The following is a 27972-nucleotide window of genomic DNA, read 5'->3' as shown; positions in this document are numbered from 1 at the left end:
CATAAATACATCCGTGGACACAAGTTGCGTTCGGCTCGGATGAGCCGATTCTACAAATCTGCATTACGTGGAAGTGCAAAAAAACCCTCATCTCGTGGGCATTCATTCAGGTGTATGGGTGGCTAATTTTAAAAGTCAATAAGGAAGCAATTTAAAGAAAAACAGAAGTAGCCTCTTCCTTAGCAGGGCTCCAGAAGCAGTGCCCACTGCTTTACCTCATTCCTGTCCTTTTTTTGCCCAGGTTTGACAGCTCTAACCATGACAACGGGGCTGCTCTGGTTCCTTGCCCCATCCCTGGGCTGTGATTTCTTTCGAGAGGGAGCTGACAGCTCGGCTTGGGCTGTGCAGCCCCGTCCGTGTTGGCATATTTGGTGTCAGCTTCAATTGGAATAGGAGCAGGAGCGAGGTTGTACTCCTGCCTTGGGGTCAAAATAACAGCTGTGCCAGATGTTCCAAGAACACTCAAAAAGCACTGAAACAGAAGGGTTTCGGGTTTCGTCTCAGTTTTGTGACACTGAGCCAATTTAATTAAATAAAAAAAAAAAGAAGAAAAAAAAAAAACCAGCCCTGCAAAAGCACTGTGGTTTCTCGACTTAATAGGACCAGTCCAGTTTGCAAGTGAGAATAATCCCATAGGGTTTGATTCTGATTAAATCAAAAGCAACTCTGGCATTGACTTCAATGGGGGATGAATCACCATTCTATCTAAGTCCTGTTTGGAGTGGAAGCATTGCATTTTCCACAAAATTGAATTTCAAACTCAAAGCCCAAATCCTCCACCCCTTCACCCCCAAGGTGAACATTCCTACTTGTCTTTTTGAATGCTTCAATCTGAACTGAAATAGTTTGCAAAACAAAACAGGTTGTCCTGGCCCTCTGAGCACGTATACATCCTGATCTGAGTCCAAGTGCAAGGAAAAATTAGAAGGTAGCAAGTAGTTCCTATAGATACCAAAATCCTTCCAGCACATTTTCTATTCTTTCTCCTAGCATTAATCCAGGGCTGATTGACTCTATTAGGGCCATGCATGGTAGTTGGAGTGTTTGTACCTGCTGCAGGTTTTCAAAGCAACCGGTTCTGATTGTGAACAGCAATAAAAGAAGATTAACTGTAAGATGAGGCTCAGGTTGGTAATGGGAACAGGCACTACTGTACGGTGTGATACACTGGCTCAGGACACGTGCAAACATTACAGTATCAGAAAAAGCGTTATCAAGTCTCCACAAAGCCCCCGGGAAGGCAGCACCTTTATTACTGCTTTAAGAAATTTGGAAAATGAATTTGGGAGCAAAGAACCCACACGGAGCTGCTGTCAAATTTGGCGGCGGACTTGTACCAGCACATTTACAGGCGAGGTATTTGTGTCCTTTTGTACCGGAGTGTATTTGCATTAGCTATTTTGTATACTGAAGGCAACAAGTACGGCAAAATCCCCCTGTAACTCCCATTCTGCTCTCACCATGTGATGACAGAGGGGCTTGGCTTCTCTCTTGCACTCAGGCTTTTAAGGGAAGAAGAAACAACCAGCCCAGGAGTCCTAAAACTGCTCAAATATAGGTGGTTTTCTTTCTCCAGGGTCACATCTCCAGGACTCTTGCTAGAAGGTCTAGGGACTCAAGAAGAATACCCACTATGGAATAAGATGTTTCCTAAAAATCTTCGTTCCTCCAGTTCTCAGTTAATAGCTGGCCTGGACCTCACCAGGAGAGAAAAAAATCCCACAAATTAAAAAAAACAAAAGCAGGTCCTACTATTCGTTGCTGAAGGCTCAGCATAACCTGCTGGAGGGATTTTCTCCTTAGCCTCCTTGTCAGGTTAAATGCTGCCCTGAAATAGAAGGGTTTATGTCCCAAACCTTTGTTTTCCGGCTGATACACGTAAAGGAAAAAAAAAAAAAAAAAAAAGACTAAAAGAAAAAAAGGCACTATTAGCCCTGAGTGAACCAGCCCCTTCTCGCTGTTTCCATTCAAAGGATCCCATTAAACTGAACAGCACACACCATTGTCCCTCTGCGAGCCTATTCCCAAAGTGTTAAGATTTTTGCCCAACCTCGAGAAGAAACAGAGGGGGGAGAGAGGAGGAAGTGAAGCAGGGAAATAAAGGAGGGGAACCCAAAGTCAATAACCCTCCCTCTCCGCGCTCAGCTGCTCCCTGCCTGGAAGCTGCTGGCAGGGCAGGGCCCCCCCTTTGCCATTGTGTAACTCAACCCCTGTCCCCCCCCCCGTCCCCGGCACGGGACCCCTTCCATCCGCTGAGCTCCGGAGGGACGTGAGCGACGGCGTCACCTCGGGTGTTAGCCACGCTCCGCCGCGTCGTCCCCGCACGTCTGCTCCTCCCCAGCAAAGGATTGCCGACACTTTGGCACACACGTACGCAGCCACCCCACCCTTTCCTCGCGGCTCGCTGCAGCTGGCTCGGCCGAGGAGCACAAGGGCTGGACGCAGGGAGCCGCGGATCGAAGCGGCATCGTGCGGAGACGAGACCGCGGCCGGCACGGGGCAGAGCGCCGAACCGCATGGGGTATGCTGGGTGCGTTATGAGGACGAAACCCGTGCCGTCTCGAGGCCTTGACGGCTCGCCAGCCGCCCGTGCACATCCCGCTGGACCAGCTCCTCAGCAGGTGCACATTAGTATAACCGCCGAATTCAATATTCGCCATTATTCCGATGCGTCACCACACGCTGTCTGGATGCGATATTCCCCGGCGTGGGGTTATAAACCAGGAGTAGCTTCAATTACACTGACAGTATAAAAGCAAAGCAAGGGAGAGGCTAAGCAGAACCTTTTAATTTGCTTAGCCCAAATGAATAACCCCGGCTGCACCGGGGTAAGTGATGTCAGAACTTGTTCCAAGAGGCAGGATCCAATTTGAGTTACCTGGGTGTCTGCCCCAACAAAGCCACTTGGAGCCGTCTCCAGGCTTTGGCCTTCGCTCCACAAACCTGGCAATGAGAAGAACCAAAAAAAAAAAAAAAACTGCTCAAAATTTTCCTATTAAACAAAAGGATTTAATACCTCTGGTTTATATGCAAAAAGTCAGGATAGGCTTAATTGTGTCGTGACCGCTGTTTGTTTAAGGTGCGATTGTTTAATGCCCAACACAAAGCTGCAGCTATTGTCTTCTGCTGCGTTCGAGTTAATTGCAGACTTAAATGAGACCAAGTTAAAGGTCTTCTCATGTTACTGCACTACATGATTTATTCACTTTGCACAATTTGATTTTTTTTTTTAAATAAAAGCATTAAGTGTTTTAGTGTATTTCTGCTAGGCTTGTTCCATATCTTGTAAATGCAACGCATGACGAAAAGCGATTATTAATAATAACCCGGCATTACTTGTAATCCCATGCTCTAAAGCCTGACTGCCTGCTTCAATGGGATTTTGATTAAGCCCAAATGTGCATCACGTAACGGAGACATAAAGAACTTTCAGCACCCAATTTGTGGTGCCTTGCCCCGGTCTTCTCAGTGAAAAAAAAACCCTCTGTGGAAGGTAAAACCAGCCCTTTGAAGGCTTTGCTGTGGCAGGCTGACAGCTTTACTCCGCTCTAACCAACCACCGATTATCACCGGCTTGGACTGGATTTGTACCTGGAACACAGAGCCAGGGTTATTTTAATCCTCCCAGCCAGCAGGTAGATGTGCTAGTCCCGGTCCAAGCCCTAAAGCTACCCAAGAGGAGTTACAGAAGTGGGACGTGGCCCACGGAGGTGAGGAAGTTGCATTTACACGTGGCGATACGCTTTGGCAGGTTACCCCACCTCATGCAGATGAGTAATGGGGTTTGGAGGATGCAAATGGAGACGGAGAGCCAGGTTTTGCACACAGCAGCAGAGCCGTTCACCTCAAGTGAGAGCAACCAGAGCTCAGAGATGCTGGCACAGTGGAAGGGAGGGGGAAAACCCCAAATTTTAGAGTGGTCGGACACCCGTCACATCTACTTCCCCCCGCAGCCAGCAGCTCTGCAGGAGGGTGAGCCAAAACCCAAAGTTCTTTTGACCACAGCAAGTGTTAATCCCAATTTTGATAGCGAGGGGCTCTGGGCAAGACCTTAATTCGGGGATGCCCCCATCTCCATGGGACTCCCAGCCTGCCACGGAGACAACCCCCCAGCCTCGCAGCAAGTATTTCCCTCCCCCTGCTCCAGAGCCTGATGACACCAGCAAATATCCAAATAGCTTCTTGCAAAGGCTTGCCTTAACCAGAAAGAGGATCTCTCATTAAAGCATAAAATTAAACACTTCAGAACAAAGATATCGGCGCATTAATATGGAGATTCTGCCTCCCCCCCCCCCTTCATCAAAATGCATTAGCCCTTCATGTGCAATTTGCATTGGAAAGCGTAGGAGCCACATAGCATTAACAGCTGTGAAATTGGTGTCATTCTTAAAGGTTAAAATAAACCCAGCTATTCTCTAAAGCTGCCAAGCATTTCTTTGCAAGATCTATGGCCAGAGCCTTCATGAATCATGAATTTGCTTTTTTTTTTTTTTTTTTTTTTTTCGTGTGTGCTGTGGAAGGATCCTTGGGAAGATCTTTCCCCTGTTTACAGGCAGGCAAGAGCATTCCCTGCTCAGCCTCTCTCAGGGTGTCCTCAGCACTAGGTGTGAAATAAGGCAGGCAGGAATCTGCCAGCAATATAGGTTTCAATTTGCACAACAGCTTTTTTTTTTTTTTTTTTGAAAGAAATAAAGGGAATGACATGGCAGCATTCTCACTTTACTCTTGAGAAAGTCTCTTGAAACTTTTCTAGCCAATAGTTACTGGAATTTGTTTTGCAAGAGTGTCATTTTGTATTTTTTCTTTTTATTACCGTAACAAGTTACAGATCCTAAAGTTAGTATATTAAACATTCTGGTTACTCTACTGACAAGAACATTTAACATGGGAATCATTCTTTCCCCATGATTTTCAGAAGCTAGAAAAATTATTCTCATGGAAAAACTATTAATTGCCAAGCCCTAAATAACACAGTGTCTTGTTAAATAAGAGGAGCTGAGTGAGTAGAGCGTAATTCAAAACATATAGAAGCAAATGGGAAAGCTCCCGTGGGGATTACAGCTCTGGAGCCCGTGCCAGAGGCTGACTTGCAGCCGATGCAAGCTCAGGGCTGCAGAGGTCCCTTGGAATCACTGTGCCTCCTGGATCTGGGGCTAGTTGCAGCTCAGACCCCTGGATGCTCCTCGTCCTGGTCCCAGGTGGAGACCAGGAGAGTTTTCCTTATCTTCCCTGAGGTTCCACATCCTCAGTACAGATCGTTCTGCTCCTCGTAGGGCTCCTGGTAGAAACAACCAGCTCAGCGATGGTCTCAGAAGGAAAGACATCCCCCATATCCACACCAACCGAGAATTCAAGCACAATGATTGTGCTTCATTGCCCTCGGGATCTTTATCACTTAATACTCATTGTGCTAACTGGAGGGCAAGGCAGCACCATCCTCCTCTTTCCTCCTGACCCCGTATGGAGATGAGCTGGGCTGCTTTGCCTACCAAGTCCCGCTCGCCATGCAAAGCCCCAGCAGCATCCAGAGCGCAGCATTACTTCCAGTTCAGCCAGGAGGTTAAATCCAAGCAGCAACAGGCCTCGAACAGTTTGTTCCCAACCCTGCTCTGCCTGCCGCCCTCCGCGGCGCGTGCTCTCCTCCCCATCTGCTGCTTTGGATGTTAAACCCTGCACGTTGCTAAATAAGTAGGGCTGCGAGGAGTCGCGTGTATTGTCTGGCTGAAGTTCACTGCGGGTTGGCCTCCAGGGGAGACGCAGATGAACTCGGCAGCACGGTTTGGGCAGCGAGAAGGGCTGGGTAGCATCAAGAAGCAAGTCAGCACCTCCAGCCCCTTGCCTGCCACCTCCTCCGGCAGGTACGGCGCGAGCAGCATTGTCCCTGCCGCTCACACCTCCTGCCAGCGAGCAGGAAAAAGAAGCAGGGAGCTCTGAATAATGTATTGTGGCTTCCAAGCTGATTCCTTTTTTTTTTTTCCCTTCTCTCCCCCATCCTCTTTTTTGATCAAAACCGAACTTAAAATAGAAGAGGAAAAGGGCTTGCATAAATATCTGACAGCTGCTCCGAGCTTTCTCGCTAGCGCAGTAAGCAGCAGAACAGTGAAGAACCTGATTTTTTAGCTTAGTCAGAGAACCTGTTTTGGCCCCTTTATTAGGATTAGAGACTGGAGAAGGTGCTAGCAAAGCAGATAGCGGAGGGAGGTCTGGGGACATAAGTGTTTTAAAAGAGACCACAATCTTGGGAGCAGACCGAATGAAAGGGAAAAGGATAAAGGACACTAAGGGGGGTGACAATGGAAAAGCTGATCTGAGGCTGTCCCCTCGCTGGGAGGAGGCCATGGGAAATTTCACCTCCACCCAGTTCCTAACGGGGCACGCAGTGATGCAGGAGAGGTCGCAGCCCCGTGCTTTTAAAACAGGCTTTTGCCCTTTTCATATTATTCCTCACAAGGGAGAGGACAATGGATTTTCCAGGTCCGAGTTTCAAACATCTCCATCTCCCCCCACAAAACTCAATGCCAGGGCAAACAGGTGAATTTTAGGCTGCGTGCAAAGGTGGAGAGAGAAGAGGTGGGATTTTAAGGGATCGTGAACAGTCCTTTCTCAGTGACAATCCCAACACCTATGGCCCCAATTTTTCAGCAGCTCCTTCCAAACCAGCTATGGGAAAGCAGAGACATCACTAAATGGGACAATCAATTTGCACGGAAGATAACAGCCTGGACGGCAGCATGTTATCTTCTGAGAGAACAATCCCTTTGTAGTCCTGAATTGAGATTCGTCTTCCAGATTGCAGTTGCATCAGATGGAAACTAAAACCAGAGCAGCCACAAATTGATTGTCTTTTCTAATTGTCGCTTATCTGGTGTTCAGCCGTAAGAATATGCATCGTAAAGGCCTCATACGAAGAGGGAATTTGCTCTAGTTCCAGCCAGCACATTGAAAGATTTGGCCAGGGATTCCTGGTTGACATCTGCCAGCACGGAACAGCAGCTTTGTCAATCACAAACACCTAACGGCATTTTTCTGGGAAACTCCACTGTCTAAGCTGAGAGTTTTAATTCTAAACAGAACAAAGGAGTTCTTTTATCCCCTTGAAAGTGTTGGGAAACTGATACAGGCACTATAAAGCCTGATCCACAAGTGGATGGTGGGTATCAAGCAACTAACGTCTCAGCTAGAACACGACAAAAAAATCAGGATTTGGGTCCTGCTCTGCCTGTAGTAAATGAGCCAGAATAGGATAATAATGCCCACAATCCTCATTTCAATATTAGCAGAATTTAATCTTGCATGCTTTTCATTCAAAACTTCAAGACTGGGCTCTATGTAAAACAAAAAGCCCCCTCTCCTCCCCCCCAAAAATAACCAACCCTCCAAAAAAAATCCCAAACCCATTAACTTAATTAAAAAACAATGGAATTTATGAAGGCTGCCGTGATTTTCAAATCCATCCTTGGTAATTTTAGCCTGATTTAACAAGGTGACATTTCCACAAACACACTGCATATGCATGGGCGTGTGCACATTTCTGATCATTTTAATTCTCTGGGCACCTTCAGCTGCGTCTGATGGAGGCATAAATGCCTCAGAGTTCCCCATCACCCTAGCTTTGTGAAAAATAACTTGCTAGCAAGGACAGTTGTTAGAAGACAACCCTAAAAACCCCTCCACTCAAATCCTACAGCATCTGAGCACCCCACGCTGGATACCAGAGGCTCCAGGGGGAAGAAGGGGGAAGGGAGAGAAGGGAGATGTCAAATGCCCCAATTGTGGGAAAAGCTTCAATTGCAATTAACAATTGCCCACAAGACACAAATCTGTGGGAAACCAGGCTTTGTTAATCCCTGTGCTCAAGGAAATACTTATTCGTACCCTGAGGAAGGGGCCCGTTTCCTGCCAGCTGCCTTCCCACTTAAGGGACCCGGGTGGGTGTCTGCGGGCCCCGCGTGCACCATGGCAGCATCCAGCCACTCACTAAGACCTAAATATTTAAGACCTGGCCGGACATGATACACCAGTAATTTGAAGCTTGGTCTTGTGTGATATTTAAGACACGGCTGGACAAAGCCTGAGAAAAGTGGAAACCAACCTGTGCTATTCAGAAAGGAGGGCTGAATGAGTGGATAGATTTTCCCAGTTTTATCCTCATTCTTCCACCTTTTGGCCAATTTATCTGGAAAGTACCATTCTCCCCCAAATACACCCTGTCCTTCACCACAGTAACATGCTTTCCAGCTGGTGGCAGTTCTTTGAAAGCTCTGATGTTGCAGGTTGCTCTAGCTGGGGAGCTACCAAGGGGTCTACAAGGCGATGGTGACCCCTGGATAGCTACCGAGAAGCTAATCCGAAGAGTTTACCAAATCTTTTCAAAGCTTTTAGCAATCTTATACCAGGAAGCTCCTGATTTCTCAGCTGAGACTGTCTCTCCTTATGGAGAACTTACACTGGCTGAGAGGTATTTGCAGGTATTATTTTGAGGGATTTCAGAGCTATGCTGAAGCCTCTGGCTTACCCCATAGCTTCCACATGAGAAAAAGGAGCGTGGAGTAATCAGGGAAAAATGTTTAAATCTTTTCCAGAAATCACAGGCGAAAACTGTGGTCTCACTTTGAAATGCTCACCATGCCTGGATCGAGGGTAGCAAAGACATCCTAAAGCTCCAGGGTGAAGACCAGCTGGTTAACAGCCCTTCACAGACAGCTAGAGGTGTGGGTGCACCAATGTCATACTCGAGTCCATGTCACAGAAACCAAAATTTACTTCTTTGGGGCAATTATGTTTTTGGGGCTACTGGAGCAACAGTGTAGCCCAAAGAAGTGAACAATAGGGGGAAAAAAAATCAAGGCAGGAAGCTTTTGAGAATGCTCTAGTTCTAAAAATAGCCTGGAGTTTTGGTTATTTTAGTGTACAATGCCACCAGGCAGCCAGCTCACACAGCAAAATCTGCAAACTCATTCCCTTCACACCAGCTCTGCACTTCAGCGTGGCTTCCGGGAATAAAAGTGCAAATTTGGGCAAGGATGCAAAGAATGCAGAGTTGCTCAGCTACTCTGGTTATGAGAAGCAGTGGAAGGCCCTAATACAGGCACAGAATCCCATCTAAATATATAGACAGAAACTGAGAATAGCCTGCGACAGCCTTGCTCCAGAAGCCCACTCCAAGCTCTCGGAAAGCCTCCCTGACTTCAGCAGGCTTTGGGTCATGCCCTGTCCATACCGAAGGGCATGTTAAATTGGGTTTACAATAGCCCTTTTCCATCCGAGCTGTCCGACGGGCAGGCAACGCCTCCGGGAACCTATTGACTTTTTTTTTTTTTTTTTTTTTCAGAGGCTACGAGAATAAAATTACAATTTGGAACTGAAATCGCCGCCGTGGCTGTGATGGAGACCAGTGCTATTTAGGGATTAGATTAACACAGAGACTTTATGAAGCATCAGCTGTATGGCCGCTGTGAGTGAATCAGCAGGCTGTTAGCCTGGGGACCAACTGTTAATTGAAAAGGGGGGGCGGGGGGGGAGGAAGGCTGGAGTTTCATATCTAACAGTTAAATACATTTCAGTCGCTGGTCCAAACTGTTCAAAGGATTTGCCAGACTTGTGCTTGCCTTCCCATCCCCCCAGCAGCCGCTCAGCCTCAGCTTCCTCATTAAAAAGGCTGAATAGAGCTGCATTTTTTTTTTTTTTTAAGCACTTTTCTCCCTGCAAAGGCGGCAGCAGCCCTGGCATCCAGGCAACCCTGCTCCCTTCCCAAATTCATCTGCAGGGTCTTTACCTGCGTGGCAGAAGGCTTCTCGTCGTAGCAAAATTGATCGGTTTTGGGTGGGTGGAGCGGGTGCTGCAACCCGCTCCAAAAAAACTCCCCCAAAACCCATCCTAACACCTCTGGATACCGCAGGACCTGGCACAGGCTGAGCACAGGTGTCCTCAGCAGAATTAAATAACACAAAATCCGCACACTTGCGTTCACCGTACTCCCTCCCTGTTTTTAAGGGAAGTAAATGGGTGACAGCACAGGACACCACACGGCCAGAGGTCCATCAGGTATCCTCTGAGCGACCTATTCAGTGTCAGAAAGCATTTAACACACAAAGTTTTGTCATCTGTTAAACAAGGTGAGTTTTTCAGCGCAGTTATGGGTAGAAACAAGAGGCACGAGAACAGGCTGTGAATTTCTGGGCAAGAGATGCCTTGCATAAAGTTTTTCTTGCAATATATTATGTAGCTGCCTGAAGTCTCTATGGGTTATATTAGAGCCCTAGACAGTTGTCTGACAAATTCCTAGTAAACAAAGAAGACAAAGCTGGAACTCAAGCTATGTGCAAGTCTATTTATGTTTGTTAGTTGCAAGTTATTTCTTCAGTAAATGATTCCTGCTTAAGAAACATACAGATTTTTAGTTCAACATGCCTGCAACAAAGTGCCTCTGTACCCTTACTCAGAAAAAGCAATTGTCATTTCCCGGCTTATGTTGGTCAGATCCAGCCATTCTCATATATCAGAGGTTTAAAATGCATCTTCAAGAGATTTTATCTGCAACAGCTTTTTTTTTCTTTTTTCTTTTTTTTTTTAAATGAAAGAGGCCTAACCAGGAGTTACTGTACTGTGCATGTTTCCAGGAAATTGGAAGCACTCATCGCTGCAAAGTTAATCTCTCCAAGCATAACTCACTTCCAACTAAGTTATTACACAAATGAACGCTATGATGGACAGCAGCTTTTGAGAAATACACATACATAAGCTATGTGATATGGTTAGCACATGGTACTGTTGAACATGCAATAAAATTTGATTTTACCCTACTTACATTCACGTGCTGTTTCAGTTTGCCTTTTTATTTCTAAGAGGATAAATACAAGCCAAACTGACGAGTTAATTTTAACCCCACAGTGCAAAGCACGAACACAAGAAATAAAAAGGGAAGTACCTCTTCTCCCCCTGGCACTGTTGTGTGTATTTAATTCGTGAAGTTCCACAAACTTTGTTCAAGGGAAACCGTCTGACCTTATTTTACAGAGGGAAAGACTGATGGACAGATGTAACCAGAACTTGATGAGGTCTGAGGCATCTTGCCCCTTAACTGATCACCTGTAGATGAAAATCCCTTCCTAGAGGTATGACCAGAACCCCAAATCCCCACTGCTCCCCTATTTTGTCACTGCATCCCTCTTTCTCCCAGCACAGGAACATCACTCCGACATCCCAACTTCTGGTCTCCTTCCCCCCTCACCCTCCTGACAGTGCTGCTTATTGCTCTTGAAGCCCCAGCTGCTTCGTCCTTATCAATTCCAAAATCATCTTTGGTGACACTATAACAAAGCTGTTTGCCTTTGCATCCTCGAGCGTATACGATGCAACCCCTCCCACACGCGCTTTTGTTCCGAGCCAGCCGATATCTGGGAGGGGAGGCAGCACTTCAGCCTCCCACCCAGAGCGTTTCTGTGGTCCCGGCTTCCGCACAACATAACGGCATGAAAGGAGCAGGGAGGCAGCTCTGCGCCCTGCCTCTGCACTCAAAGGCTCAGCGACTCTTGTGTCAGCAGAGCTGTGGTAAGCCACATGCCGCTGCTTCAGTTCAAAGCATCGTTCCCGGGAGGATGGCCAGCAACATCCCAAATTGAAACCACATACTTGATAGCGAGCACCCTAATCAGCCTCATCTCAAACTTAGCACATATTGGCTCATTAAAAAAAAAAAAAAAAGAGAAAAACTATGGGAATCCAACCGGGCTATTTTCTTGGGGGCCCAGCTCAGCAGGTAGTCTGGTGCATGCTTAGCTTCATCATCAGGTGCAAACCAACTGCTTCCCAAGGGCCAGGCTCACAGCACAGCACAGAAGATCCTGCTTTCCACCAGCCTTTGGGGTCTGGAGAGTCCAGGTCCTTCTCTGGACGGTGCTCACATCATGAAAGGTCTCTGTACATGGCTGCACGTGTCCTCCCTCTTGGGCTGGGCAGATTTTGGCAGGCAGGCCACCAAGCAGTGCGTGTGTAGCTTATTAAAGCCAGAACCTTTTTCACCTAATCAGTTCTAGAAGTTTTTGAAACAAAACATAAAAGCCCTCTTCGGTTTTATCTCAGGTCTTAAGGAAACGTGCCAGCAAAGGACAAAACACAGGTGGGGTACAACAAGCTCTCCAAGAAATTATTTCTGCTTTATGCGATGCTTCTTAATGGAGCCAAGCGATGCAGACACACCGCACTACACGTTGCCCTCTCCCCTTCAACAAATTTGGGCTGGAGCTGAGCTCTCCAGTCCCTGGATGCTGGCACGGCAGCAACCTGAGTGCATATCCTCCGTGCAGAAGCGAGAGGGGCTCGGAGGGGCTGCGTGGCGACATGGGAGGTAGAAACACACCAGCTGTGAATTTGAATGGAGCTGCTTTGCAAGAGAGCAGAACGCTGCTGCTATATTTGGCTAGTCCCTGAGAGATTTTGCTGGGAAGGAGCATCTGTTTCATTTGATGCGGTGCCCATCACCCCCTAAACGACAGCATCTTGCAACCAGCCATCACCAAGAGCAGTACGAGAGGGGACAACCTGTTGCCAGCCTAAGGGGGATGACTGGGGGCTGCCTCTCAGAGGATGGGGATGCTCTTGGCAAGATGGGGATGTTCGGGTTTGGTTCACCATAAACACCCCTTCCTACCCGAGCTGGAGGGCTCACAGCAAGACAAAGCGACGCCCTACATCTCACCCACCAGGCAGGGCGGAAAGCACCGAGCTGTGCTTTATTCTTCACCCGGACAAAGACGTGACCTAACAGCAAAACCTGTTTTTCCATTAGCTTCATGTTGTGATGAACGTGTGAGCGATACCGTCCCCTGCTCTACCTATTTCATCTTGGGGCCGATCCAAGGTGCTAAGTGTCTTTAAATTACAGTAGGGAAGAAAGGAGCAGGCAGCCACCTACAGAAACCTGATAGCCGCCTGCTGGAGTTGTAAACCACGTCCACACGCAGCTCTCCCTCCCCAGAGGCCACAGGTTTGTCCTTTCCATTAACCACATTCTTCCCCCCCCCTCCAAAATTCACCCAAAATAGCAGAGCCAGTGCAAAGGACCAGACTTTTTGGAGCATCCAAATCGAAGTATCCTTGTTTCTGAATGCTTTCTGTAGATCTTGCTATGATCACTGCACAAATTTCAGCATAAAACCACTGTTCTGCCACAAAACTGAGAGTTACAAAGCAATGTCACGCTGCCTGAGCCCAAGGCAACACTTGGGAGCCTAGAAGGGTATTTTGGGGCTATCTCACTGTTCATGGATAGAAGCAGAGCAGCGTGAGCCAAAAGGGACACGTCCTAAAGCACTGGAGGCTTGGAGATCCCACGCAGGGCGGTCGCGGCACAGTAATACCTACACGCTCCCCGCAGCTGGGGCTGGACATCCCACGCTGGTCCCAAAACACGTCTCGGCGGGGGAATCAGGGTGAGAGCGAGCCGCTTCCTCCCAATAGATGGCAGCAATGCATGGAGACACGGGCGCTTCTCCCAGCCCTCGCCCAGCCTCAGCCCCAGGTGAGCGGCCGGGCGGAGGACACGGCCTCCGCTTGCGAGGCAGCGGCCAAGCAGAGGCTGGCCACCAGACCCCGCTGCCTTCCCTCCCGAGCTGCTGCTCCTGCTTCGGGATTTGTGCCTTGAACGCGAGCCTCTTCCTCTCCCCAGCCCTCCCGTCGCCCTCCCCTGCTCCGTCCTCCACGACTTTTGCTCGGCGGTGGAGGCTACGAAACGCCGGCCGAGGACGAGGCCGTCGCGGCGAGCACAAGCACTAGATGTACTCTGAAAATAGACCATGTCAATGGAGCCGGGCTTTTGTTGCTAAGTGTCCCTGATCGAACTCTTTGCGACTTAATCACGCTTTTGGCAGCGGCAGGAGAAACAAGCAATGAATCAAGTTATTGTATTTCCTGGATTTTTACTCCGCTATTGTAGTGTGCGACCCCAGTGAATACGCCGACTCCGCTTCTTCCCTCGGGTTAATTCCTCCAGCCCTCTGAGCCCAGCCAAAAGGTTTTTTTTTTTTTTTTGAAAGAGGAGTTTCGCTACCACTATGCGGTATATAATGGTTAAAAAATCTCATCTAGGACTTAAATCTCTGCAGGAGGAACAGGGGCAAGAGCAGAAAGGGAAAACGGAAAAGGTTCAGACATGTTGCAAGCCGGGAAACTGGGGAAAGAAAAAGCAGTAAGAAGTTGCTTTACAAATACAGGCCTCCTACTTTGTTAACACATTTAAGTAATGTTAATTGCAGTGCACTGCAGTATAAAGAGGCATTTGTAATTGATTAATCTATGTTTGCCATTTTCTAATTAAAGAGAAAAGAAACCCTAATTATTCCACTCTGTACTAGGCAGCGGAACAGTCATTATGGAATAAGCAATTTTCCCTCCTCAGACACTGGGTTCCCCTATTCTCCCACGTTACATAAAACCCTCGCCACACAACGCTGCCTGCAGCACGGCCGCTTTCTGCTTGTTAGGCACTACCGGCATCGCTGGGCTTCACAGCATCCCACTGTGAGGGAGCAGGGGGAGCATGCTGAGAGCTTCAGTTCAAGCTCCAGACCTCGCACAGGATGATTATGCGAGGTTTTCCAGCCCCTCCTCATCTCTATAATCAAATCAGAGGGAAAAGATGAATTTTGGGACCCACTCCAATCACTGCATCAACGCAGGTAGATTGGAAAGAAATTGAGAGGGTCATTACAAATAAAAAAGTGAGTGCCCTACCAGAGGGCCTGGGTCAGGTGGGGAGAGATGACGTTAAGCTTGAGCTGCTGCTGTTTTGTTCTGCATCATTTCACCCATAGATAAAGGCAGAAATGGCATTTGCTGTCCCCAGGGTGGAAATCACAACCTGTGGTCCAGGGCGATGGAGCCAGCACCATCCACTGTTGCAGCTCCTGACTTTCTCCCAAGAAAAAAACAAACAGCCTGAGTCCAGCTCCCAGCGCTGACCCCTCTGAACTGCTCCAGGTCCTCTCCTGTCCCCTCCTCTCTACCCCAAACTAATGTGATCCTCTCCCCCTTGCTTGGGGAGAGCAGTCTGTGGTCCTAGAAGTGCAGAAAGGGGAAAAGCCTCCAGGAATATTGGAGATCCTGAGTCTCTCCTCACCCCAAATGTTGACGTCTACAGTAAAGATGAGGAACACAAATTCAGAGCTAGGTACATTTTTTCAGTGATGTAGAGGCTAGCTGATGGAGAAAGCTGCAAGGAGAACAGGCTCTCCTTTCCTCGGCTTCAATAAGGCAGGCTGGAACACTGTAATTTGGAAGACATGCTGGTGATATGGTGCCTGCTGATAAACCCTACACCTTTGCCTGAGTTGAGAAGCTGGGAAAATTACAATACGCTAATTTGCTGCGATCACACACCTGCCACACAAGTCGTGGTCATCTCAGCACACGTCTCCAGGAGTGGTTAACCCGCACTGCTTTGCACCTGTAGCACAGGTAATGCGGCTGGCTGATTTTATTCAAGTTTTTCTGTCCCTGGTTCCCGTAAAGGCCCAGGTGGTGCTGAGGGGACGATGCTGATCACACACCACCCAGCTCAGAGCAGAGTTTGGAGCTCTTGCTGCAGAGGTACTGTGGGGTTGGGCTGTAACTTTTTAACTTTTCTTGATTTTTTTTTTTTAAAAAGCTTTGAGAGAAAATATATTTCATAATTAGACTCATTATTCCAAGATATTGTTGAAGACACGTAGGAGGATTTTTAAAAAGAGCTTAGACATGAATAAAGATAAAGAATATGCAGTTTTAAGCCAGGCAAGGGTTTAAAAGGGAACATAAAACCCTCGTGCTTCAAATTGAGACCCATTTTTAATAATTGGGGGCTGAGAGGAGTACTATTTTCTGCCAAGCACCAATGTTCTCCTCCTTGCTAGCACATCTTAACTGGTAGAAGAAAGTTGTTGTCAATCTCACACGGAATCATTATTCCCAGCCTCAAAGCAGACCCAATGCAATGACTTCAATGACTTACCTCATACAAAAAGCACAGAAGTGACAGAATGGGAGGGTTTTAAAGTAAAGCTCTTTCAGGGCAGATGAATAAAACATGGCGAGACTAAGTTTCTGCCCCTTGGCTGGAGCAGATCCTAAAAAAAATAATTAAAAAAAAAAAAAAAAGATGCCAGAAGTCAGGTAGATGACAAGGATGGAATCAGCACAGGGTTAGTGCTCAGCTTCTCCTGTACTAGTATAGCAGGGGACCCAAATAATTGCAGGTGTCCTTTGTGCTAGGTGCTGTACAACCCCCTAGACATTGCTGATAAGATTATTTTGGTATTTACAATAAGACGAGCTACATGAGCATAGGAGGTGCTGTTGCCTCCGAGATAGAAGCGGCCAGTTCTGGCGCAGAGCGATTGAAGATCCAGTTCCCTGTATCCATACATGTGTATTTAATTTTAAGCATGAGTAATCCTTTAAATCACAGACTTTAAGGAACCACTAATGCTTAAAATTAAGCACACATGTGCGTGCTTGCAGGGTCAGGCCTAGAAGATGATTTGCCTCAGTTTCCACCTGTTAGGGGAGAGTCCCTTTTCACGTTGCCATTTTGGCCATTTGGCCCCGTTTCAGCTCCACACTGCAGCACCTAGGCCTGCGTGTGGCGCAGCAGTTAGGACACGCTGCTCCTTGTGTTGGGGCTTGAGAGGTTCCTTTTATACAAGTAATACAATTAGTCCATTATCAGCAATCTCCTGAAGAAGCAAAAAAAAAAATAAAATTGAAAATGCGGAGAGTAAATCAAACAGAGCCTCTGCCATTCTGATTCAGCGCCAAGGGAGCTCAGAGGTGAATTTTCACCCCTCCACCAGCTGGATTTGGCCATGTCATGCACAGATGAAGCCCATCTCCCCATAGACCAGGGAAACCAGGAAAATAAAGATTTCCTGCCAATGCCAGCCAAAGGCATTGGGGAAGAGGCATCAGAGGGGCATTGGAAGCCCCTGAGGCCAACACCATGGGGTGTTGGTGGATCTCCCACCTTTCTCAAGGGGCAGATAAAAGGTATCAGGGTTAGTCCCGAGATGAATAATTGCTTGCTTTTAAGTGGCAGGGGAGACTTCGGTTGGAAAGCTCCTGTTCTGTATCTGTGACGGCATGCCTGAGAACAGAAGCAAGATTGCCGCTTTGTTGCCTTATTTTGCTGAGTTACAGACCCTTCAAATAAATAATTCCAGATATGACCTATTCCTGGAGCTCCCTGCCCTGCTGATAACACAGCTGACATCTCCTCTAATGACTAAAACAGTCCTTTATCATCTCGGGCTGTTATTATTACCTGTCTTCTCTTCATGAGCAGGCTTACAATGTCCCTGTGATTAAGATACACATATTTCATAATCTCAGGCACACTCTTATTCTGGCAAATGTAGTATCTGAAGACCAGCCAGCCCATTAACTGTACATTTATGGTTAACTAAATTTGGATAAAGGACTTATTTGAACTGAAAATTGAATTTTATTTGTTCCCAAACTGAGCCAATGTTTGCATGGAAACAAAAATATCCTGTAAATGATACACCAGAATATTCGCACTGCAAAAGTCACGGCTAGCTCCACACTACGCAGCAGCCACAGGACTATAAATATTCATACAATTCACAATCAGTATTTCAGAGCAAGACACAAGCAAATCGGCGAGGCATTATGAGACCCATGGCCTATTTCTAGCTGTGCTGCACAATGTCGGGCAATTTATATAATTTTTGTGCCCCTGTTTTTCCTACCTTTCCTCTGTCCATCTTGTCTATTCTTAGTTGAAGCTGCTCAAGAGGAAAAAAATGTGTTACAACAGTTCTTGGAGATCCCACCTAAGCTCAGGGCTAAATTATACCAGGCCTCAGACAAGGCAGCAACCAACAGAAGCACCGCGGGCAGCCTGGGGCCAGGACAGCCAACCAAGACCATAAACAAGTTGGTTTTTCTTTTTGGAAACCACCTCTTTCCTTGTGTGAATCAAACCACTCAAAGCCACAATCACCTAGCAAATCACATGCACCTGAAAACCTCAGGCAGAGCTTCGCATATCACCGAAAACCACTCTGAGCAGCTACTTTTGATGGCCTACCATTTTCTTTAGAACAAAAAGATGAGCAATAATGAAAATTACAAAACAACCAAAAAGAAACAACGAAAAAACCTTACCACTTAGAGGGAATATAAGCCCATAGGAACCAGCTGGCAAAGAGATACCCCAGCAGAAACACAATTTCTCCCCTTCCCATCCCAATTTAAAGGGCCTGAGGGCAGGTAAACAGGGAAATGCAACTCAGGCTTGATTTTTATTTCTCTAATTAAAATAATAACAATAAAAATAATAAAATGGGAAATTTTAAACCTCACAGATCTACATTTCACAGCATCTTGTGAGACTATAAATTGTTACTTTGCTCAGGGAGTACAAGACAAGTTGGAGTATGATAGCAACATGGCTAACAAATCTGGGTAGTGTAAATGGAGGAAGAAGAGGGTGTATTGGTAAAGAAGACTGTGGGTATGTTTTCCTATATGATGCTTGCTTTAGTATTTAGGTACATGCACGTGGGCACTCCTCTGGTCTATTGAGGTGTTTCACTGATCCTGGACTTGGTTTTCTTTATGGACACTGCCATGGCCTGCCCTCAGAACATTCCTCAAAGGGGATTGACAGGAGATGTGCCAGTGATGTGCCTCCAGTCTTCCTAGTGGAGGCTGTGCTTTGACCTCTGGATGAAATTCTTCTGAATGGTTTTAGAAGGGCAATAGCATCATCCCAGCACCAAGCCAGCACTGGATGTGTAGCGAGCGATGTGTGATGGAATTTCATCCTCGTTCTGTGCCCAGTTGGGTCTTTTTACTCTGCTCACTATCAGAGACTCTCAGCCTGCCCTTGCCTTCTCCCCACGCCAAACACAGGATGCAGGAATGAGGGGGGGAAATAACAGAACTACTGTCTTTTTAGTGATTTGGAGAAAGAGCGAAACTGTTGAAATCCTCCCATTGTTAAGCAGGTGATTCATCCCTTACCTGTCATCACATTCAATTTCAAGAGGATTTTCTCCTCCTCTTCCTTTATGCTCAATCCGACGGGCTGGGAGCCCTCCTGAGCAGATGTAATCCCCAGGTACAGCAGTGCGAGCGGCTGCTCCCAGCAGGATCTGTCCGTGACTCTGTTTCATAGCCCTGAAATGTCACCAGAACATAGTTCTCTGCAGAGGGAACTAAGTGAAGGAAACCACCAAGAATTTGGCTCCACATTATCACCCAAATCACTAGTAAATTATCTACTTTGTTTTAAGAAAGAAGTACTTGGAGCAAAGAAAGACAAGGAAGTTCATCCAAACCCTTGATCTGAATCCCCTTTGGGCACAATAAAAATATGTTCTGGCTTTCTATTCCTTTATAGATTGTAGGCAATGAAAGCTTCAAGTTCACCAACCCTCCACAGTGCTTGGCTTCAATCAGCATAGATGGTATCTGGGGCTTTTGGAAAAAAATTAAAAGGGTTGGAAGATGTCTGCAGCTCTGACACGATTATTTATGGGCCTTCAATGAGCGTTGGCTGGAAAAATAATCAAGAGTGGGAAGTGAGGGGAAAAAAACAAGACAATGAAGCTCAAAAGGCTTCATTTTGTTAATACAGAACCCCACAAAACTAAAGGGGCTTCTGGCCCTCTGTAGGCATCCACAGGGTTCGCTGCAAGATCATTGTAAGAATTTAAATGTACAAACAGAGACAGGGCTCATTTTCGACCTCAAGCAAAACAAAATAAAACATAAATCATCGATCATATTGTGAGTAACAGTTACTTGAGGCAGCCTGGCTTAAAGCCTTGTGCCTGCATGGGCACAAACCTCTAACTTTCAGTTCACAGGTGCTTCGTAGCCTGAAATGACAGAAAGGGGTCTATCAGCCAAACAGCTGAACTTAGCCTTCTGCTCAGCAAGAGAACACGCAGGGGAGAAGACAGATCTGTATTTTCCCATATTTTGGGGCAGCCAGAGGTTTTGCCAGGCCAGTGCAGTCCCTAATGGGCAGCACAGAGAGCCTGAACAACCGCAGTGCCCAGCAGAAGCTCCAAGTAAATCAGGGCTGAAGAGGGACGGGCAGAGCCTTATGCTCTTCTTCTCCCCAGAGATGCAGCTACCCATGGAGAGAACAGCATCCAGAACAGCAGAAGGCAACTTTCCATGGTCTCCAAGCATATTACTGGTGGAGAAACTATTAAAAAAAGCATATTTATGGCCTCTGCTCCAGCAGTCCTTTGGCGATTCCTTGTTGAGTCGCAGACAAATGTGCCCCGAGACCTGCGGGAGCGCTCGGAGCAGCCTCCGGTGTTGGTGAGGCTGAGCACGGAGAGCAGCACAGCCCAAGGTGGAGTAACAGTAGCTGAACCTACTACAGGGTAGGATCCTAGAGCCTACGGAGAAGGTGGGGCTGACTGCCCTTCCAGAGAACTGAGCAGGCTTTGGCAAGATAAACAAACAGTAGTTATTCACTTCTCGGGAGAGACTTAAACGGGATTCAAGAGTTTTCTCATGGCTCCACAAACAACTGTCTTTATCCAGAGCTCATCTGTGTCAAACTGAGGTTTCTTCTCTCCCCCCGCCCCCCCCTCCCTGACATGTTGAAAGAAGAAGTGAAAAGGTTACACATTTATCTTATTTCTTCGTCTCCCAGGACTTGTCTTTACTTTTCTCCTATTTCCTTAATGCAGGGGGAGAGAAGGAGAGAGAGAGAAAAAGGAAACAAAAAAGTTCTCCATGGAGAATTCAATTCAGCAGAATTACACTGCTCTTACGTCCGCTTCGAGGCTCTCTCCCACGCACAGCCTGTGGCTTCCAGCACAATATCTGCACAGCCCCAGCACTGTGTCAGCTTTGATAAGAGCCCCTGTGTAATCAGTGCAGTACCAGTTATCCGGCTACAATACTGTATGATTTCCTCTTGTGGCTTCTTCATTCCTGTTTATAATTAAAGAAGGACTTCTTGCCATGCCAAAGGCTATATAAAAATAAGTAATAAGTAATAAAGCGATGGCACGGATCCAAGAGCTTGCTACTGCCGCTCTTGTTCTTGCAACATGGTAATATCCAGCAGTGGTTAATAGCATTAAGGTTCTGGGCTTTGATTAGACTATTTGCTTTTAGCAGTTATGGGAGGATGCAGCCAGCCTAGGTGAAGAAAAGGGCTGATGTGGTTTAGGATTACTGGATATTTAGCCTTTATATTTAGCAAAAAGTTGGATCATTTGCTGGGCTTTCTTGACAGCATTGTGTTCACTCTGCGGCAATCAAGTTGGCCTAAAGTCATAAGCAGGGCAGGTGGTTAGAAGCTCAGCCCTGGAGCCAGAACTTGTTCCATCCATTAATTATTTGTGTTGGATAATTAGCACGAGTGCTATGGAAATCGTGGCCCCATTGTGTAAATACATATGGTGCCCCCAAGAGCTTCAGATTTAAATAGCCAAGAGAGACAATGGGCAAATTAGCCAGTGCTACACAACAGGTCATCAGAGCCAGCGGTCCCACCCGACTTCCCATTTTCCAGGACAAAGTGTTCTCTTCATTAGCCCATGCAACTTCAAAGTGCTGCAACTCACAGCCCCACTTAAAAATTTCTTATCTGCCTCCAAGTGCCTTCAGTCCCTGTCTCTTAGCCCAAAGGACTAAGGGATGAGGAGGAGGTGTCCCATGCCACGCTATTTCTTTAACCCCGCTTGTGGGAGAAGCTGTGCCATTCAAGCTCCTTCACAAACCAAACAGCCTTGCTCTGTTGCATGTGGGAGAGAAATTCTCTTCCTAACCATGTACATTTGTGGGGCGTAACTATTGAGCAATGCACTGTTATGTATTCTGAGTTCTTCAGTAACTTCTGAAGGCTTTGTGAAATCAGCTCGGGGCTGGGGACGGCGAACACCCAGGCAGTCACTTCTCCAGGGACACTGCAGGTGTTGCCGTTCTGCAGGGGAGGGTCTAAGATGGAAGGACTGGATTATTTAGGGTCCTGGGTTAGTTAGCACCATAACCACAAGGTCATTTGACTGCATTCGGCATCCTCTTGCTAAGGGAACCATGCTCAGAACAGGCACCGGACAAGACTAATCCAAGCAGTACTAAAGAGCATTTAAAACGCTTGTGTTAAAAACTCAGGGAGGTTTCTGCACCTGTCTCCAGCATGTTTTATCTGCTGACCTCACTGGGATGAACTCACTCAGGGAGTAGCAAAGGTTCCCAAACAAAGGCTCCTACCCATTCCGATTACACATGAAAAACATCGCTCCCCGTCACTCTGAGTCACTCCTCGGCTGCCGAGCCAAGCCTAACCAAACCCCACCAGCCCAACAGCCTGGGGAGGGGGTTCCCTGCCTTTGATATCTTTGGCTAGAAACAGTCTTCCCCTTTCTCACACCTGAGAAAACATTCTGCAAAGAGTCTCCTTTCCTTTCGCTTTGCTGCTGTCTTTAAGACTCCCTTTTCTTCCTTTACTGAGTCTGCTTTCCTTAATAAGAATGTAAATATGGTGCAGCTGTGCAACTACGAGGCTCTCAAAATACTTAATAAAGATGGATCAGTTAAACTTACAATCCTGCATGAGGCAGAGAGACATAGAAGTGCTTCTTGGAGCTGTCTTCTATTGCTATGAAGAGCCTTTTCTCATGCACTGTAGGCGTTATCTATTTTACTGAGAGCCCTCAAATTTCGCCCGTCTCAGCTGGTGCCCTCCTCTGATGGAGGCTCCCTTACAAATGTTGCATATGACCACCAGAAAAAAGGTACTTTCTAGGTACATTCCCCTTTTAAAAGAAATTACAGTCATTTGGGGTGAACGGCAGGCAGAAGGGACTGGATGAGACTGGTAATGGTTTGGATCATGCCTTTAGGATGGCTCTTATTTTATTACCATTATTATCCCTCTACTTCTGTGTTTAGGAGGCTCTGGAGTATCAGGTTGCTTAGAAAAGTTTCCATTATTAGGCCTGATTTTCTACTCATTTAGGAAGACACAATGCTGAAATTGTTGGAGCTACATTACTGTAAATCCTTCTGGAAGCTCAATTCAAAGCCCATTGTGGTTATGGCCTCAGCCATTCAAGCACTCTGCCTTAGACCAGAGGTGTGATGTGTATCTGTCCTGGCTTCTTCTTAAAGGACTTTGAAGCCCTAACTGGCAGCTTGTTTCATGCCTTTGATTCATCCTGGTGCTCACGTGCTCAGCACCACGCCAGTCAGCCCTGTCCCCCTTGGTGCAGAGCTGGAAATGGGGGCCGTTCTTTGCCCTTGGCAGATCTTGTGGGGAAGCTGTCAGGACAGGCTGTTTCTAATTTCTCCACTTTGAGTAAGACTTGCTACTCCAGCGTATCCAGCTTGGGCTGAGAAGATAGATATTAGCCACAGAGCCTCCTTTTTGTGGTTTCCCAAATGTTTTGGTTTGAGACTCCTTTTTCCTCCTCTCCCTGCAAAGATGCAATTTTATTCTGGAGATATGGAAATCTGCAGTGCAAGCTCCTTAAAATACCAGATAGCTTTTGGTGGTGATGGTGGTAGAACAGAACAGATCCTTACTGGTTCGACTGAAGTTTTCCCAACTTAAGCTTGCCACAAATATGCAGTTGCCTTCCTGTGAGAATGGTCTAAACAAGAGTGGACATGTGGATGCGGCTACTCAACGCCCCAGCCAAACAGAGGGCTTATTCACTGGTAAATCACAACCAGAAGTTACATACCTGGTTGCCCACTTCTCATTTGTGTTTACTCTCCACTTCTCTCCCAGCCACAGGCCAGGCAATGGCCAGATCCAAACCTCATTGAAATGAAGAGGAATCATTCCCCTGTTTTCACTGGCCTTTGGGATACAGTGTGTCTTTTAACCAGCTATTTTATTATGTTTGCCATCTTAACTTTAAGAATCCGGCACATCCTTGAAAGAGGTTGTTTTAATGAAAATAACAACCTAAAGCTCCAGGTGGGATTTATCCATCACATGGATTTACACAGGCCATAGTACCTGGCATCCGACACGCCAGCCTTTAGCCGTATCTATCCTCACATCACCCAGACTAAGGCTATGAACACCCTGCTGCCTGGAATTTCCTCCAAGACCAGACTGAGGTCAAATTTGCCCCCTGTCCTCATTGCTTACCTGTTGCTCACCTCCCGATCTGGCTCTGGGGTGTCTCAGCAGCTCTGCCTGGGTGGAACAGCCTCAGCGACACCTTTGCACTGCTCCCCAAATTCTTCTTGTGGTTACGCGCAGTTGGAGTGAGTGAGGTTGTATCGTGGTCTCCTGCAGATTTTCTCACTTTAGCTCCTCCTAAGAATAAAAAGGATGCAGAGATGAGTTACGGGAAGATGAACTGCCTGTGATGACAGAGAACATGTGAGTTACTGGGCTTGGTGTGCAGAAACCTGCTCCTGAGCTGTCTATTGCCACTAAAATTTGGACAAAACCAGGGAGTCTTGGCAGACAAAGAAGTCCAATGGCATATCTTTGTTCAAAATGAGAAGTGATACTGTAGGGCTGTAAGAGCATTTCTAACAGGACAAGCTCTGCAAGGAAATGCGATGAAAGCTGTGTTAGATCAAGCTGCAGTCTCCCCTTAGGCATTTTGAGTAATGCAAAGGTAAAGACACGTTCCTGTCTTTTTGACCATGTTCCTTTAAATCCCATCCAGCTGTGCAGATAAAGATGATTTATGGAACATTTCACTACTAATATCACTTATCTCATATTCCAAGAGATGATGACATGTTATCTTAAGCCTTTTTTCGTACCTGATCACTATGTCTTCCAAACAGATGAACTAATGAAAAGGCTGAGGCTGATGGATACGTGCAATAAGCAGACGGGTCACAGAAGTGTAGAAAAAGCCATAATGCAAGAGCACAGGCTGCAATTTTCTACTTTGATTCAGGAAGATACAGATTTTATTCAAAAATCAGGAATTGCCTGGAACAAGAAGAGCAAATGGGTTTGTCACCACTTGCACTGCTTAGTAACAGGATTTCAGAAAGATTAGAGGCTTGACTCCCTGTATCATGAAATGCCTTTATCGTGTATCTGGTTTCAACAACTGTGTTTGCAGTGAAGATGAAACTAAGTGTTACTGACCAGAAGGAAACGGAGTAATTATCAGGACTATCAAATCTGGGCCTTGAACAAGTGCAAATAAAATCTGAACAGCTGCTACATTAACTCTGACCACAGCACAGGTATTTTTTATCTTGCTCTAGCATGCAATACTTATCATAAACTGAGAGGAGATGAATGGACATAAGACAAAACTGACTCTTCAGCACAAGTGAGGTGGGCCAGGGAGGCCTGTTTAATTCTTTTGTTATTAAACATGAAGCAAAGTGCCACTTATATATCACAGGGACAGAAATGAATTACAGCTTCCTCTGGCATGATAATAAAAGAATCTAAATCACAACAAGGTCCTGTCTTAAAAAGTGCCTTTATGTTTCATATGTGATGTTACAAATTGCTTCAAGTGACACAATGTCAAAGTGCTAGTTAATTTGATGAGTTTAAATTATATTCTGTAGAGGAAGAATCCATGTTCTTATACATCAGATTTTTTTTATATAGTATCTCCTATGGGAAAAGCTTCATATAAAAGAAACCTACTTGTGTCTGGCTTTTATTATTTATTGAACAATGCTCCATTGAGTCTCAGATCCTCTCCAGACAGCTCATAAACAAGGCCTGTAGTGCAAAGTTTAGACAAGGACAAAGATTTCTGAACCCTTAAGCATAACACAAAGCTCTGTGATTACCCATACCGGAAGGAATGGACGGAGCTGGAATTTATAAAAGAGAAATGCAAGAAATGCAAAGATATTTTTCTGAAGAAAAAATTTCTATGAAAACTTCAGTTGCATGCTTTCTTCCCTCTGCCCTGTGCTCTTTGTACACTTGTTCCAGAAGCGTTTCTACTGAACTTATTAACTATTAGTTGTTCCAGAACTTCTTGCCCCAAGGAACACCCAGCATTTTTTTTTTTTTGGATCAGCACCCAATTTTTCTTAGACCTTTGGTTGAAAGCTCTACCTACGTAAAATGCATATTAACAAGGAGGGTTTTGTGCAGTTTGGGACTTACAAGCTAATATAGAAAGGGTCGTGGTTCAAGCAAAAGGTTTTCTGGAGTACCACCTTGTTTCCCTGTGGCCTGTAGTGCTAGAGAAAGCTTGAAATAGTATTTCTGCTGGACTGTCTCCCCGGCAGTTCACGTGAAATCAAACTGTGAACATGACAAAGCCAATATCATTGATGCTTCAAATCATGCCCTCACTTTCCTGGGGGCATGGTGGGGCTGGCTGCACCTCCCTTTCTCACTGGGGCCTTAAGAAGCTAACTGTCCCAAATTGGTGCTCAGGCCTGGGATTCCCACAGACACCATATATAAGCCCTTAAATTGGCTTACTTGCTTGGAAGCCAGTCCAGCTCCTGAAACCAATGGAACAACTTTAGTGGCAGTCACATCTCCTTACATCCAGCTGTTAAATCATTTAAAGGCAGCTAAAGCTACATTCAATTCTCTCCCATTACCGTCACTTCCCACGTAAGCAACGGCTGAAGCTGCCTCTCTTTCCAATGGAAGGAGAGGTGGGGTCCGTGGGATCATGTTCTCACCAGAGAATCTCAGCACTAAAACATCATCCACCCTACGAAAAGGGTTGAGAACCCCTTGGCCTCCGTGAACCCTGAAGGAGCATTTCCAGCACTGTCAGACTGGCTCCCTCTGTTATTGCAGGCAGCCCTGTCCTACCCTGGCTCTCGTTCGTGTTGATGATTGTCATTTCTAATCTTTTGGCAACGTACACAGTCCGAAAAAAAAAAAAAAGTTAAAAAAAAAAAAAAAGTTCCTCTGAGTTGGCTGCATCTCAGCTTCCTGGCTTGAGGGATGAACTGCTCTGCCCCAGATCCAGCTCTTCTTAATATCCAAAATATGCTGCAAGAAAGGTCATTGGAAGGGAGTGGGCTAATTCAAGGCACAGTTGTATGAGACTTAAAAACATGAGGCCGATGAACCTATTTTCCACCTGACGAGCAGTACCCTGCAATTGTCAAAGTACTGTATTCCCACCGAGGTTTCTACACAGAGTCCCCGTAAGCTGAACGACGTAAAATTTCTGTGTTAAAATTAAGACTTAATATTGCAGCTTTTTCTCTTCCACTGACATTTTCTGCCACCTTTTCTCTCCCACTGACATTTTCTGCCTTGCTCTCTGTTCCGGCCTGGGTACTTCACCCTCCGGTGTCACCGAGAAGGGACACGCTCTCGGCTGGCATGAGCAACAGTGACCCGTTGACTCCCATGGCATTACACACCAGGAGCCCCTGGCCGACGAATACAGCTCATTAAAATGGAAGCTCCTGCCTGGTGGGACATAAGGCACACAGGGACCCAGAGGAATTCGGTTTAATTATTTTGTTGCATAAGATTCCTACTTATGGTCTGGGCTTTTGATTATTAGCAAATATATTCCCTTTGAAATCTCAGCAGTTTCACTAAAATCCAGGTCATTCCTTTATATGACACTGAAAAGCCTTCATCCTCAGGCCAGTCAATGTTATATCTTTACACATTAGGCTATGAAAGGTACACTTAGATTCCTGTTCAGCAGGACAAATACCCCAACTACTCCCAAACAGACTTCCGTAAAGCCATCAGGGCCAAAGTTTTCTTTCACATCAAGTAATTAGTGAGTATGTGATGATATTTGTGCCCAGAACATCTATTTCACTTCATTTCAAATGCAAAATGGACTGTGGTCATCTCTGTAATTGATGCAATTATAAAAACTTCCTAGTTATCCACTCTTTTAGTGTTATTGTGCCTCCCTTTGGAAATGGTTTTAGTTACTTTTCCATCACTGGATTCAGAATATTCTGGTTTCTCAGCTAAAAAACTATAATATTGAATCCTATCAGAGTCTCTAGAATTCACTTTAGCATCTGGGTTGTGTTTGG

General features: G+C 46.2%; 2 long non-coding RNA genes across 2 annotated transcripts in view; both read right to left on the bottom strand.

The window, feature by feature from the left end:
* Window positions 1-2341: 2341 nt before the first annotated feature.
* LOC308183101 overlaps window positions 2342-27972 on the bottom strand; it is a 171855-nt gene continuing 146224 nt past the window's right edge. The window contains exons 4-6 of the long non-coding RNA XR_013942260.1: window positions 24137-24307; window positions 19021-19176; window positions 2342-2943 (exon numbers count right to left, since the gene is read on the bottom strand). This is a non-coding gene — a long non-coding RNA (uncharacterized lncRNA). The remainder of the gene's footprint in view (window positions 2944-19020; window positions 19177-24136; window positions 24308-27972) is intronic.
* Window positions 4328-16548, bottom strand: LOC308183106. The gene is made up of 3 exons (XR_013942283.1): window positions 16296-16548; window positions 15986-16100; window positions 4328-5278 (listed from the first exon to the last, which is right to left on the bottom strand). It is a non-coding gene; the product is annotated as an uncharacterized lncRNA (long non-coding RNA).

The sequence above is a fragment of the Anser brachyrhynchus genome (assembly GCF_964034855.1).
Source record: "Anser brachyrhynchus genome assembly, chromosome: 26".
Lineage (NCBI taxonomy): Eukaryota > Metazoa > Chordata > Aves > Anseriformes > Anatidae > Anser > Anser brachyrhynchus.
Note: the sequence above shows the minus strand (reverse complement) of the source record. Positions and strands in the feature narration are given on the sequence as shown.